We start from the raw sequence: 13,998 nt of genomic DNA on the forward strand, positions 1-13,998 counted from the left end.
AGAGATGGAAAAATTAAAAAAACAATCGGAAACCTGACTAGACAAGTGCTCAAGCGATAATCCATCAAGACAACACAATAAATTCCAGAGTAAACTTTCATGTTTGTTCGGGGGTTTTGTTCTTTTTTTTTTTTTTTTTGGACTTCTTTAATTGTATTTTTTCAGCAAGTAAATCCAAAGTACTACAATTCTTCCACAAATCATTTAGCATTTTGTGACTGATTGCAGTGGCAGAGTGTGTGTGTGTGTGTGTGTGTGTGCGTGTGTGTGTGTGTGTGTGTGTGTGTGTGTGTGTGTGTGTGGGGAAACTGTAGTTCAACAGGTTAACAGTAAGGAATTACAGTCTACAGAGATAGACAGATGACCGGCGATCATTTCAGAGCTTGAGACTTGCGCACCGTCGCTAAAGCAAGCTAGCTAAGTATGAAGAACTCACAGTAACTTTGGGAAATACACTATATGACGCTGTCACCACACCATAACCTCAAATGAACACATTGTCAGAAGTCAAAAAAGATGCTAGCCAGACTCCGTTAGCGACTTTTATCTCACCGAAGCATACATGCAAAGCTCGAGCTGAGAGAAGACAGCTAACAGCCGAAATATTCGGTTGTTTTGTCGTAGGTGAACTAACGACAGGCTCGGGGTGAACACTTATCTTATATGTAAGCGGTAAGATGGAGATAAAAACAGATTTTCAAATATAACCGCTACTGTAGCAGATGCGTTTGTGTCTTTCTGTGGCTACACGCTAAACAGTGTGTCAGTACAGCACACCGCCTGTCACAAACTCCCTCAGTGAGCGTCGCAGTTCCCGGTGTGAGTGCTGTAAGCTTGTCATTTATTATCAGCTCGCCACATGATTTTGTTATCGTTTTGGCTTTGTTTTCTCCTCCCTTGTAAGTACCTTCTTCTCCTCCTCATTATTTCAGTATATTAACCATGTCACCCGTACCTAGTTATTAGTTAATCATACAGTGTCTATATTTCCGAGTTATGTTCTTGGTCATGTGTGTGTTCTTGTTTTTTGCTTTTCGCCTGTCTCATGTTACCTCACATGATTTCTTAGTATTCTAGTTTCATTACTTTTATTATTAAAACCTTGTGTCCAGTTTCCAGCATCTCCTTGCGTTGACTCATCACACGGCGTAAACTCTGAGCACAGTGCCACCATTTCCAGCTTGCGATCAAAGCTGCCTGTAAATCACCAAGCGTTAAAAGGCCTGAAGTAAAACAAGGCAGCCGTTTTATATTTTTATCTATCATTTGTAATTAAAGTGTTTTGTCGAGGTTTTGTTCTGCTCATCTGTTTAGTTTAACCCACAATGTTACAGATCCTAGTGCAGTATAAGATTTTGCTAAAAAAAAAAATTTTTTTTGCCAGATATCAGAAACATGAAAACTTTCCCATTTGTACATAAATAAAAACTAATCTGATTAATAAGATTGATGATGATACTGCCTCTTTCCTCCATGTAGCACTATTGCTAACGTTTGTTCTGGTTGGAAATGCAGGGGAGAATGAGAAACAGTGGGGAACAGAGAAACACAAAAATACCCAGACAGGTGGAAAATAGTTTGAGAAAACAGCGGGTGGTTGCCAGAATAATTTTTGCGGGTGTGTCTTGGTACCAGCGAGTGTAAACTCAGCTGAGGTCTTTTATCCTCAAAGACAACGATCTGGTAGCAAATCTCTGAAGAAAAATTTTACACTTCATTCACATCGCTAACGGAAACAAATGACAAATCTGCCGTGATCTGTGAAGGATGAACGCATCCGAATGACACTCTAAATACCGGCCTATTTAATGAGTACGTCTCAATCCCACTTGACACACAATGGTTTAAAACCAGCATTTCTTAACCCATACCCCCCCCCCTCCCCCACCTTTTTTTTTTTTTTTTTTTTTTTGCTTATAGTAACAGCTGCTTTGGCTCATGAAGAACTTGATAATTAATTGTGATGATTTAACGGCATTAGTGATATAATTCTCAGCTCAACCCTGATCTTTTCACTGTTGATTTATTCACATATTAGATTTGAGCTCTCCGACCATCACGACCCGCTGTCCCTGGTCCATCACTTTGAATATGCAGTAGGGCAATGCATAGAATCCTGCAGATACAGGTCAAGAGCTTCCGTTAACATTCACTCCAGCATGGGGCAACATATGATCTCAATGATTTTGAAAATTGCATGGTTGCTGGCTAGTTTGAGTAATTCAGAGACTGCTGTTCTCCTGGGATATTCACACACACACACACACACACACACACACACACACACACACACACACACACACACACACACACACACACAACAGTCTACAGAGTTTAGACATAATGATGTGAAAAAATGTCTACGGAGTATTCTGTGGGTGTAACTGTTGATGTTGGTGATGAGAGAGGTCAAAGGAGAATGGCCAGATATATATATATATATAATTAGAACAGCAATTAGAGCAGCAGTGTCCTCCACTAATATCGGCACCCTTGGTAAATATGAGCAAAGAAGGCTGTGAAAAATTGTCTTTATTGTTTAACCTTTTGATCAGCTATCTGTACTTTACTTAAGTAGAATTAATAGTGGATACTTTAGATTTTTACTCCAATACATTTTGCAGCAAATATCTATACTTTCTACTCCACTACATTTCTATAATGCATTCTGTTACATATTATGATCCCCCCCTTTTTTTTGCCGATATGTATACATTTAAGAATAGGGAGAGCGTTGCTGGTCCACTAAAGTTTAAACCAAGTAAGTACGATTCCTTCTTCAACGAGAGCAGAGTGCGCCTTTTACAGCAGCAGGAGCCTGACACTCAAAAAAATGGATTCGGAAGAAGCAATCTCTCAGCCATCTGATATGTGCCACCCATGGCCCTATTCAAAAGAGTTATTTGAGATAACAGGTTCTGAGAACGACTCGGAGATTTCGGTGCATTCTTCGTCTCCCTCGAAAACACAAGTTGCTGGCTTTCAAGAATTCGCATTCAAATTTGAAGAGACATGTTGTGGTAGAATGTTTTTTCATGTAAAAGTTAATGTGGCAAGAATATCCGTACAGACGTTACAGAAAGGAAAGGTTTAAAACTACTAATACTCACTAGCGGTGTTTAGCTGTGTTTAAATTCTCATTTCAAATTCATTCATTCTCATTTTCTCATTCTAAGATCTACCGTCGCCTTAATTAGGCTCAGATCATCGTTCCTGCATGGCATGCAAATCCAGTGCCTATTCCCAGGTTGTTTAGTAGTGTGTTGGATTTGTTTTCTATACTGCAGTCAACAGAACACAATCATTTGCATTAGATGGCTATTTTACAGTTAAATAAATCTTTTTAAAAAGGTATAACCAGGCTTCTTTGTTGTTTTTGTTTAATGGCGTTTAACTCTTCAGGTCAAACCTGCGGGATAACTCGTCCTCTGCTGAACTGTAAGTCCGAGCGTGAACTGTGCCACAGAGGGTAAACATAAGTTCAACAACCTTTCCAATAATCAAAAGAGATTGCTTGCAAGTATTACCAGTAGCATCATCTTTAGCATTCTTTATTAAAATGGCACAGCCCATACTATGTTTTAATTAAAATAGAGATAGATGTAATGGACAACCCATTAGGCAAGTACCATCCATCCATCCATCCATCTTCTATACTGCTTATCCTTTTCAGCATCACGGGGAAACCTGGAGTCTATCCCAGGGAGCATGGCGGGGTACACCCTGGACCGGGTGCCAATCCATCGCAGGGCACAATCACACACTCACACTCCCATTCATACACTACGAACACTTCAGACACGCCAAGCAGCCTACCATGCATGTCTTTGGACTGGGGGAGGAAACCGGAGTACCCGGAGGAAACCCCCACAGCACGGGGAGAACATGCAAACTCCACACACACACACACACACACACACACACACACACACACACACACACACACACACACACAGGGCCACGGTGGGAATCAAACCCGAGCCCCAGACCCTGGAGGTGTGAGGCGAACAGGCGAACATGCTAACCACTAAGCCACCATGCGCCCCTTAGGCCTACTTACTTTTACTTAAACAAGGTGGTTAACGTGGTACTTCTACTTTTACTAGAGTACATTGTTCTCTGGTTATTTGTACTTTTACTTAAGTACCAAGTTTGAGTACTTCCTCCACCACTGCTCAAACTACCCAAAACACTTGTCCTCCTGGAAGCGCACGCAAAATACTATTGATACCACACTATCCGAAACCATATCCGTAAGTGTGTGACATCACTGAACAACTGAATGGAGCTTGAAGCGACATGGAAAGGAGCTTGATATGGATCAAAGAAATTAATTTGGGTCAGAGGACTTTCATTAGTTCTTAGCAACATTAGTCTTGTAGCTCCAATGCAACCCTAAAGAAGCAGATGTGTCTTGGTTGATGAACTAATTTGCCCCATTTCAACTGGGAAACCAAATCATATTGATTCACATAAGATGAAACTGACACTCTGCACTACCCAATCTAATGAAACATCCAATTTGCTAACTGTGTGACTAAGCCTCTCCGCACCTGCAGTGATAAATAATTGATTAAACAGCGTCTGGTGATTGAAACCCTCTGGTTATGACACATTTTATTAAATCATTTTCTTTATGAAAATGTAACAAAGTAACTGTAATGAAAACATCACAAATAAAAATCAAAACACGAGAAATTCCAGAAAAAGCATTTTGGTTTGTAGTGTGGAAAATAAGAAGGCGTGATAAATACGAATTGTCACAGATTGTTTGGAATAAACAAGTGTGTGTTAAAGTCACACCATCAGTGTATGATTGGCTGGTGCACATTTTATTAGCCATGATGAATAATAGATTAAATAGTGCCTTGTTACTGGAGCCCTCCTGTTAAGCGCTGGTTTTATGAGAACAGTTATCAGTGGAGTGGATCAGGTTGTCTTTGGAAGGAAGGAAGGAAGGAAGGAAGGAACTCACACAAGGAGAGCAGACTCAAGTCTTTATACATCACCTTGAATATCAGCAACATGACATGGTCTGTAAGCTCTGATTGAGAGTTCCACTTAAATCAGTAATAAAGTGCTGACCAGTGAAGGCGACAGGAGACTGAGGACCACAAACAAACAAGCGTCCGATACCATCACTAATTTGCAAATGATTCTTGATGAACACTCGAGATAAACGTCTCACTAACATGATCTTTTCTCTCGAGCACTTAAACAGTAAACTTTGCCATCACAACACCAACATGCATACCTCGATACTCATACTATGTTGAGTGTTGTAATATTAGCAGTGACACAATGCCCTGGTGTATGATTATCCTGGAAAACGTAAGGGGAAATGTATACTGGACAGACTATTGAAAATGCATAACAGATTATATAATAACAATTGTATGCAGTGCATTCATAAAAATGCACAGTCATATAATAAGCATATAAAAGAATGAAATAGCTTGCATGAAAACTCAGAACATGAACAGATTCAGATTCTTATGCTTTTTATTCTATTAAAAATATGGTAAGTCTATATCGTGTTGGTGATATCTGGGCGATGGCCACCCAAGAACAGTCATAAAAACTAAAAAAAAAATAAGTACACCCCGTGGGAATTGTTGGGGTTTTTTTGACATAGCAAACATTTGATCATCTTTGAAACTGTGCCTATTAATAAAGGTGATATACTTGATCAAAACTGCAAGAAAAGTATATTTTTCAATCATTTATATCGATAGATGTGATATTCTACTGTGAAAAAAGTAAGTACACCCTTGGCATCAGAAGTTAGTATTGCAGTCATACAGAGCCCTCCACTAATATTGGCAGCTTTGGTCCAATTCCAGGTCGATTCATAACATTTCCAGTCGACTGGAACTTTTCATTATTGCCCTGATGGTGGAACTGGGCATTTTGTTTGCAATTGTTTGAGATCCATGAGAGCAGGGTATTTTTGTGAATTTTTTAAACAAAAGATCAAAAGGTTAAACAATAAAGACAATTTTTCACAGCCTTCTTTGTTCACCAAGGGTGCCAACATTGGTAGAAGGCACTATAACGTCTGGTAGACGTTATAGTGCTGTATACAGTTTGCATAACTGTCCACATACTGTATTTTTCCATACAATATTCTTTCAGTTGTAAGATGTTTGAGGGTTTTCTTGCATGTTCTGCCCGTTTCACATCCCCCCACAACATCTCAATGGGATTCAAATCCAGGCTTTGACTCGGCCGTTCCATAACCCTCCATTTCTTCTTCTTGAGCCGTTCCTTGGTGGATTTGATTCTACAACTTTCGGACAGATGTCCTCACATTATCTTCAAGCACTCTGTGATATGATGCAGAATTCATAGCTGAATCAATGAATGCAAGCTGTCCAGTCCCTGAGGAAGTGAAGCAACCCCAAACCATAACATTTCCACCACCGTGCTTCACAGTTGGTATGAGGTGTTTCTCCTGAAAAGCTGTCTTTGGTCTGCACCAAACATGTCTGCTGTTACTGTAGGAAAACAACTCTATCTTTGATTCGTCTGTCCAGAGCAAATTATTCCAAAAGCTCTGGTCTTTGTCTATATGCTCATTGGAAAACTGTAGGCTTGCTCTAATGTTCTTTTTAGACAGCGAAGGCTTTTTCCTGACACGCCTCCCACGCAGGTCAAATTTGAGCAATCTCTTTCTGATTGTAGACACATACACTTTGAAACCAATAGCCGCGAGATTAACTCGCACATCCTGTGATACAATTTTGGGATTCTTGGGAGACTTCTTTTTTCATCAAACGGTCTGTTTTTGCACTGAATTTGCTGGGACAGTCAGTCCTACACAAATCTGCAGTCGTTTGAAATCTGTGCCGTTTCTAGATTATTTTCCTTACAGTGGAATGATGTGTTTCAAATAATTTGGATATCTTTTTAAATCCCTCGCCAGACTCTGAGGCACCCACAACCTTTTCTGTGAAGTCCTTATAAAACTCTTTAGATCTTGGCACCGCACACCTCAATAACAAAGGGAACACCAGAAAGTGGATAAGAGAGGGGTACACCTTGAACACCCCGATCTTCAACACCTGATTCTAATTTTATGGATTTGAAGGTGTTATAAATGTAGGGGTGTACTTACTTTTTCCATGTGACTAATCTGGTACTGCTTGTTCATTTAAATATGTCAATTATGTCAATTATATGTGCCATCTGATAGAGTATCACCTTTATTAATAGGCACTGTTTCAAAGGGGATCAAATGTTTGCTTGTCTAAATACAGGCATGTCAAAAAAATAAATAATTTCCATCAGCTGTTTTTTCACATGACTGTACATTCTCTCCTGTCAAAATAATATCACGTTTATTAATAAAAAATCTGGAAAGCAACAACAAACACTGCCGTGTTTCCAGTTTGATGGTGAGCAGAGGTCATGGGAGAGAGTGGGAGAGCGGAGAGGCTAGAGGTATGGGGATAGTGGCAGTACCACACAGAGCTGGTACAGGTTTTTCCTCCATAGTAATGCTAGTACATTAATTACCCGGTGAGATTCATTGGTCGCTAGTATCATGCAATGCTAAAGAAAATGATAAACTGTGGTTAACACGCTTGCCTCACACCTCCAGGATTGGGGGTTCGATTCCCACTTCCACCCTGTGTGCACGGAGCTTGTATGTATTCTCCGAGCTTCGGGAATAAATATATTTATAAAATTTAGACTAGTACAAGTATGGGATACTACAGACATCACACTGTACATGTCATCATTTCATAACTATTTTACATTATTAGTGAATGGAATACTAGTCCCAAATAATCAGATTTTTCATCTTCATCTCTGTGTTGCTGTGTTCTTGTGGGTCCATGAGGTCAGTGCAGGCCGTGTTAGTTTCTTGGTTGGAGTCTAATATACTGATAGCAATGAGATTTCCATTTCTGTGATGGTTGGCTGGTGTTGCTACATGTAGTATTTTTTAATATACTCAAACACCAATAAACTGCCACACTTGTCTTCTTTTAAAGACAATTGGCACAACTCCCGCACCACTAAATATCAGTGTGTCCTTGAAATATAATGGCTGAGCAATTGGATTATATCAATGAACTCACTGACAACGAACCTCACTTTTGCCAGAGTGGGATGACGACATTCCCTCACCATTCTGATAAGAGCATCTGGCTAATCTAATGCTAGAGAACTTCTGTCAACACAGTGGTGCTGTTTGTAAGGTACCATATCCTACACTGTTTTTATGAAGTCCAGGTATAATATTTGTGTGGCTTTATGCACGAAAAACAATTGGATTCGTTTTTTCCATCCTGAATGTATCCCTCGGGCTGTGTCTTTAGGACTGTGATATTTACATGACCTCTGTTCTGAGTGGATGGTTTCACAAGTGAAGAAGACTCTGTAAGATAAATAATGGCTTGTGACGGTCCATAGCTGTTAAAATGATATAAACATAGGTGAATGTTATTTGTACTGTTATTAACTTAATGACTAGCGACTGAATTTACAAACAGATTAGTAAGGTGAAAGCTAGCTAGCATGAGTGTATTGAGAATGGTGTGTACGTCATTCTATTTTATTACATAAAATTGCCTTATATTCAGTGTTCATACTGAATTGTCCTGGGTATATAAAATATTAGGATGCAATAACGCTATTTACTGGTTGTTGGTCTGCTCTCAGCTCCAATATAATGGGAATTGCCTGGTCCTTCAACATAAAATTTTTGAAACCGGTGTAAAGTTACTGATTAACAGTCAGTGATATCACCCATACCCTCCACTGGGCAGGGGTAAAAGTATCACATTCCACCATTTGAACAAGACTTCAAGAGCAGAAATATAGAGACCGTACCACAAGATGTAGACCACTCATCAGCAGTAAGAATCAGAAATCCAGACTGGAATTCACAATGAAATACAGAGATGATCCCCAAAAGTTCTGGAACCAAGATGAACCTCCACCAAAGTGATGGAAAGGCCAAAGTGTGGAGAAAGAAAGGATCTGCTCATGAACATGGTGGAGGTAGTGTCATGGCTTGGGCTTGCATGGCTGCTTCTGGATCATTCTCACTAATCTTTATTGATGATGGAACTCATCAAGGTAGCAGCAGAATGAATTCAGAAGGTTACAGGAACATGAACAATTTGGGCAATGACTCGCAGGCTTGATGCAGTTATTACAAGGGCTAGGCAACCGAATATAAAGTGTTCCATCCATCCATCCATCCATTTTCTGTATCACTTATCCTTACTGGGTCACGAGCAAAGTGGAGCCTATGCCGGGGGCGTGTGGCACAAGGCGGGAACACCCTGGACGGGGTGCCAATCCATCACAGGGCACAATCCCACACACATTCACGCACCCTGGGCACTTTTGGACACGCCAATCAGCCTACAATGCATGTCTTTGGACTGGGGAGGAAACCGGAGTACCCAGAGGAAACCCCTGAAGCATGGGGAGAACATGCAAACTCCACACACACAAGACTGCAGCGGGAATCGAACCCCCGACCCTGGATGTGTGAGGCAAACGTTAATTTACTTCAAGGCTTACCTGTTTCTATACTTTTGCTCACCTAAAAAATGGGTGGTCTGATACAAAAGGTTCTCTGTTTTATGTTTTTTAACACATCGAGATGTAAACACCAGGAAATAAACTCCCGTCTCATATCCATCTTCTGATCTCAAACCCAAAGGTCTTTGGTGTATAGCACAGACAAATGAATTGGCCTCGCTGTTCCGAGAGTTTAGGAGGAGGAGTATTTTAAAGATGTTTGTTTCTGTGATGTCAGTGAAACAAGAAATCCAAAATGTACTGTTACAGCTTAGTTTCCAAAACCAAGGTCCAAGTGTCCTCACAGAAGGGTGAAGGCTTTATACATATTATATTAAGCTTTTTAATTTCAGAAAATTTGGGGTTCTATGATAGGAGCCCTTTAATGTTTGTGATTATGCAATAACAAACATAATGCAATGAGCCTCCAGGCTTTCATTCCAGTCAAACAGGAGGCAAACCTGATAGCTGATTGGAGACCGAGACAAACAGATTAAACAAGCGGAATCTGGCTTGGCTGCTGCTGGGTTGGAATGAAAACATGCAGCCACACCAGCCCTTTGTGTACAAGAGAGAAGACCCCTGCAATAACGTCCAAACTACGGAGCAACAATATGCTCCATAGGTGCACAGCAACTATAGCAACTATCCTTAGCATCAGTTCGGAAAAACTGCAGTATAACAATATTTTCAGGAACCATGATTCAGTACTGGAATCCATGTAATCCGACCAATTTCTCATAATTGTCATAATAATATACAGTATACATTTTGAATCCTTCAGTTTTAATACACCATTTATGTCCATTTGCATACAAATGGCTGATCTAGGCGGATGATTTGGTCATATTCATGATATATTCATTGAAATTTTTATGGATTGTGCCCCATTATGTATTTAACTGTTTAATGCCGAAAGCCCTGCTGTACAGATACTGCTGCTTTACAATGAGGGTGATTCATCTGACAAGCTCTAAAGACGGTCCAATTCTCTTAGTGTCTTATTTACATTGTTACCAATACTGATAACTGAGATGAGAGAATATAGACTGGGGATTTTAATATAAATGTAAATGTAATACAAACTAGCCTAGGACATTGGGACACAATGTAGCTATGTACTGAACTACTCGGAGCAGATAGGATGGAAAACTCTCTTCAGATCTCAAAAAGAGGCAAAGAGTGATTAAGTGAGCAAATGGAGTGAGCCAAGAATTTGTAATTGGCACGGCATGGGTCATTTGTGGCATGCTGACATCGACTCATACACACTGCCTCTACACCAGACACTGCTAATGAGAATCTTAGGAAACTTGAAATAACTCTTTCACACCCTCAATTTTTTTTTTTTTTTTTTTGCTGAACTCTTGTTCTCTCTCTTTCACACTTCATCCATCTTCTCACGCTCTCATTCTCGCACTTGCATTCATGTTACAGCGTCTGTTCTGATTTTTGGAGATCTGATAAGAAATGCACTATATGGCCAAAAGTTTGTGGACACTTGACTATCACAATCACATGTGCTTTTTGAACATCCCAGTTCCATATATAGTCCCCCCTTTGATGTTATAATAACGGTCACGCTTCTGGGAAGGATTTCCACTAGATTTTGGCTGTGGAGATTTGTGCTCATACAGTCACAAGAACACTAGTAAGGTCAGGCCCTGATGTTGAGCGAGGAGTGCTGTCACACAGTCAACTTTTCAATTCATCCCAAAGGTGTTCAGTGGGGTTGAGGTCAGGGCTCTGTGCAGGACACTGAATTTCTTACGCTGCAACATTGGCAAACCATGTCTTCATGGAGCTCGTTTTGTACACAGAGACATTGTCATGCTGGAATGTTTGGGCCCCTTAGTTACAGTGAAGGGAAACGGTAACGCTAAGGCATACAAAGACATCCTATACAATTGTGTGCATCCAACTTTGTGGGGGAAGAACCACATATGGGTGTTATGGTCGGGTGTCCACATACTTTTGGCCACAGTGTATTCATAGACAATTTCTACATATCACATCATTTAGCTTTTCTTTAGAAAGTGTTTGGAACTAATATTGTACATACACACTGAAGTCCCTTCTGCAGCTGCTCTTAGACTTCAAATCCAAGTGTCAAATTTCCCTATTGTACTTTACTTAGTCTTTTATACATTTCATGGATTTATGCATTCTTGGCAGCTGTAAGTAAAAACTAGAGGATGTTGAATTCCACATTTCATGTTGCTATTTTTGCACTGCATCACAAATAATTACCATATAATTGAGAATATATAGACATAATTTGCTGCGATCATCTGTCATTTTGTTGCTTTCTAGTGTAAACACATTAGTTTATGTCAACCTGCCATCATCTGGACTTATATTGTCACACACACACACACACACACACACACACACACACACACACACACACACACACACACACGTGCAGTTTTACAAGCTGGCTTAAAGCTAGAGCCATGGCACCATTCCAACATAGTTCAGCATACCGAAACAAATACGTCAGCGTCATTGCAACATTTTCAAAAACAAGTTTCTTCTGACTCATGATTTTGAATGGATGGAATATATGTGTGATTAAATTATAAACTAGGTTAAATTATTCATCTATTTATACATATAGATGAAGAATATGTTTACACACATTGGCTGCCACATTTATTAGGGAAAATCTAATTAATCTGTGTAATTGACTTGAATGAGTTATTAGGCAGATTCTTAATGGACTCTTCAGTAATTACTTACTGCATTGCTTATTTCAATTATTTACCATGTAACCATTTTATTTAATAACCCATAATATAATTTGTCTATTCATTTGGTCAGGATGACTCCTCCAGTTCAGTATTCCTCTTTTTCACAGCAGATCTGGTCCACGTGGCTTCTTTACCACTCAGAACAACAAAGCAAAATAACCAGCAGTACAGACTTTTGTTCACGCAAGACACGGACGCTGCAAACTTCACAACAGAAAGCAACACCACAGTATAGTTTACAAACGGTACGAACTATACTAAATGTACTTTTAAGGGTAAAGTGGTGGTACTTAAATTATAATTCCATAAATTAGTTACTCTACACCTTCTAGGTCATCAAAGTTAATGAACAAAAGACATACCCTTAGAAAGGTACCACCATAGTGACTAGTGTTTATACCCATTTGTAAAATTTAGTACATTTTTAAGTGAACAACAAACTTAAAATCCTCATTTTTTATGATGATAATAGTTAATGTCCTGCCTAAATCACCTTAACTCCCGCTCAAGCACATATTGAAGCAACAATGAAAATTTAATAAAAATCTAATCCACTTACCTGAATCCTAGAGATGGTTATGCTATGGCTCATTTTTTAGCCCAAGGCAACCTTAACCTAAAAAGAATAGGACAGAGGGAAATATGTTGGCTTTAGTAATACGCAGTTTAACAGCAAATGCAATAACAGCCAGAGGAAAACATTACTAAATATGTACAGTGTTCTGCAGAGAGCTCCTTGGACTTCGTGGCTTGGTTTCCAGTCTGACATGCACTGTGAATTGTTGGAGCCACAAGTGTGGGCCTTTCAAAGTCATGTCCAATCAACTAAGTTTGCCACAGGTGGACTCCAGACAAGTTCTAGAGACATCGCAAGACAATCCAAGCAAACAGGATGTACCCGAGCTCAGTCGTGACTGCCTTCAGCCAGTTTTACACTGTATCATCTATTACGGTCTATTAGACAGAATTCTATACCAGATGACATGTTCTTCAAGTCAGATTGCATGATGAAGAAAGTTACTACATTCTGCTATACTGGGTGCAGAGTGAAGCGGCACAGGTGTGTAGCTCTTCAACCGGAAAGCATGCACTTGGTTCCCTTTGTCACAGGAGTAAATAAACTCGACGAACAGAATGTCTGCATGCTAATTAACTAGCCACATACCTGGAAGCTGCAATTCATTCTCTGTTTCTTTCCATGTCGTGTTTCTGTGAGTGTGATGAGACATTACACAGACATTCTTACTGCTGCCACAATTCAACGAACCACTCTTCTTTTAAATCCTATAAGTTTTGTTTATATTTCGCCGTGATCACTAGTGTATTTGTAGCAGTCCTGTGAGTTTTGTGTAATCATATGCCGTCCATCTATTGCAGGTTTTTGGATGAGTGTCATAGCAGCTGTCACACTCGGGGATTTTAATCAAACTTTTCTGACACTGCCAGAACTTAGCAGACATCTGTCTTTGGTGACAATTAAATCAGCCGCTGGTGAGCATGTCACATTATGTAGTGTAAGACCACCTATCTCAACTCCCGACCACATACTGTCCTTTACGACGGGCCACTGTGCCTGCAACAGCAAAATGGTGATGAAAATCGTAGTGTAAAGCCGGCTTTAGGCAAGGGTCTAAACACGTGTCCAAATGAGAGATTTCAGTATTGATGTTTCATAAATTCACACAAAATCTTTCAAACTTGT

At 39.8% G+C, this 13,998-nt stretch overlaps 1 protein-coding gene across 1 annotated transcript in view; it reads right to left on the bottom strand.

Moving 5' to 3' along the window:
* lrfn2b (leucine rich repeat and fibronectin type III domain containing 2b) overlaps positions 1-13,998 on the bottom strand; it is a 141,605-nt gene that overhangs the window by 114,910 nt on the left and 12,697 nt on the right. The window contains exon 2 of the mRNA XM_017455439.3: positions 12,856-12,912. The gene's annotated coding sequence lies outside the window, so the exon portion shown is untranslated. The remainder of the gene's footprint in view (positions 1-12,855; positions 12,913-13,998) is intronic.

Source organism: Ictalurus punctatus, chromosome 25 (assembly GCF_001660625.3).
Source record: "Ictalurus punctatus breed USDA103 chromosome 25, Coco_2.0, whole genome shotgun sequence".
Taxonomy (NCBI): domain Eukaryota; kingdom Metazoa; phylum Chordata; class Actinopteri; order Siluriformes; family Ictaluridae; genus Ictalurus; species Ictalurus punctatus.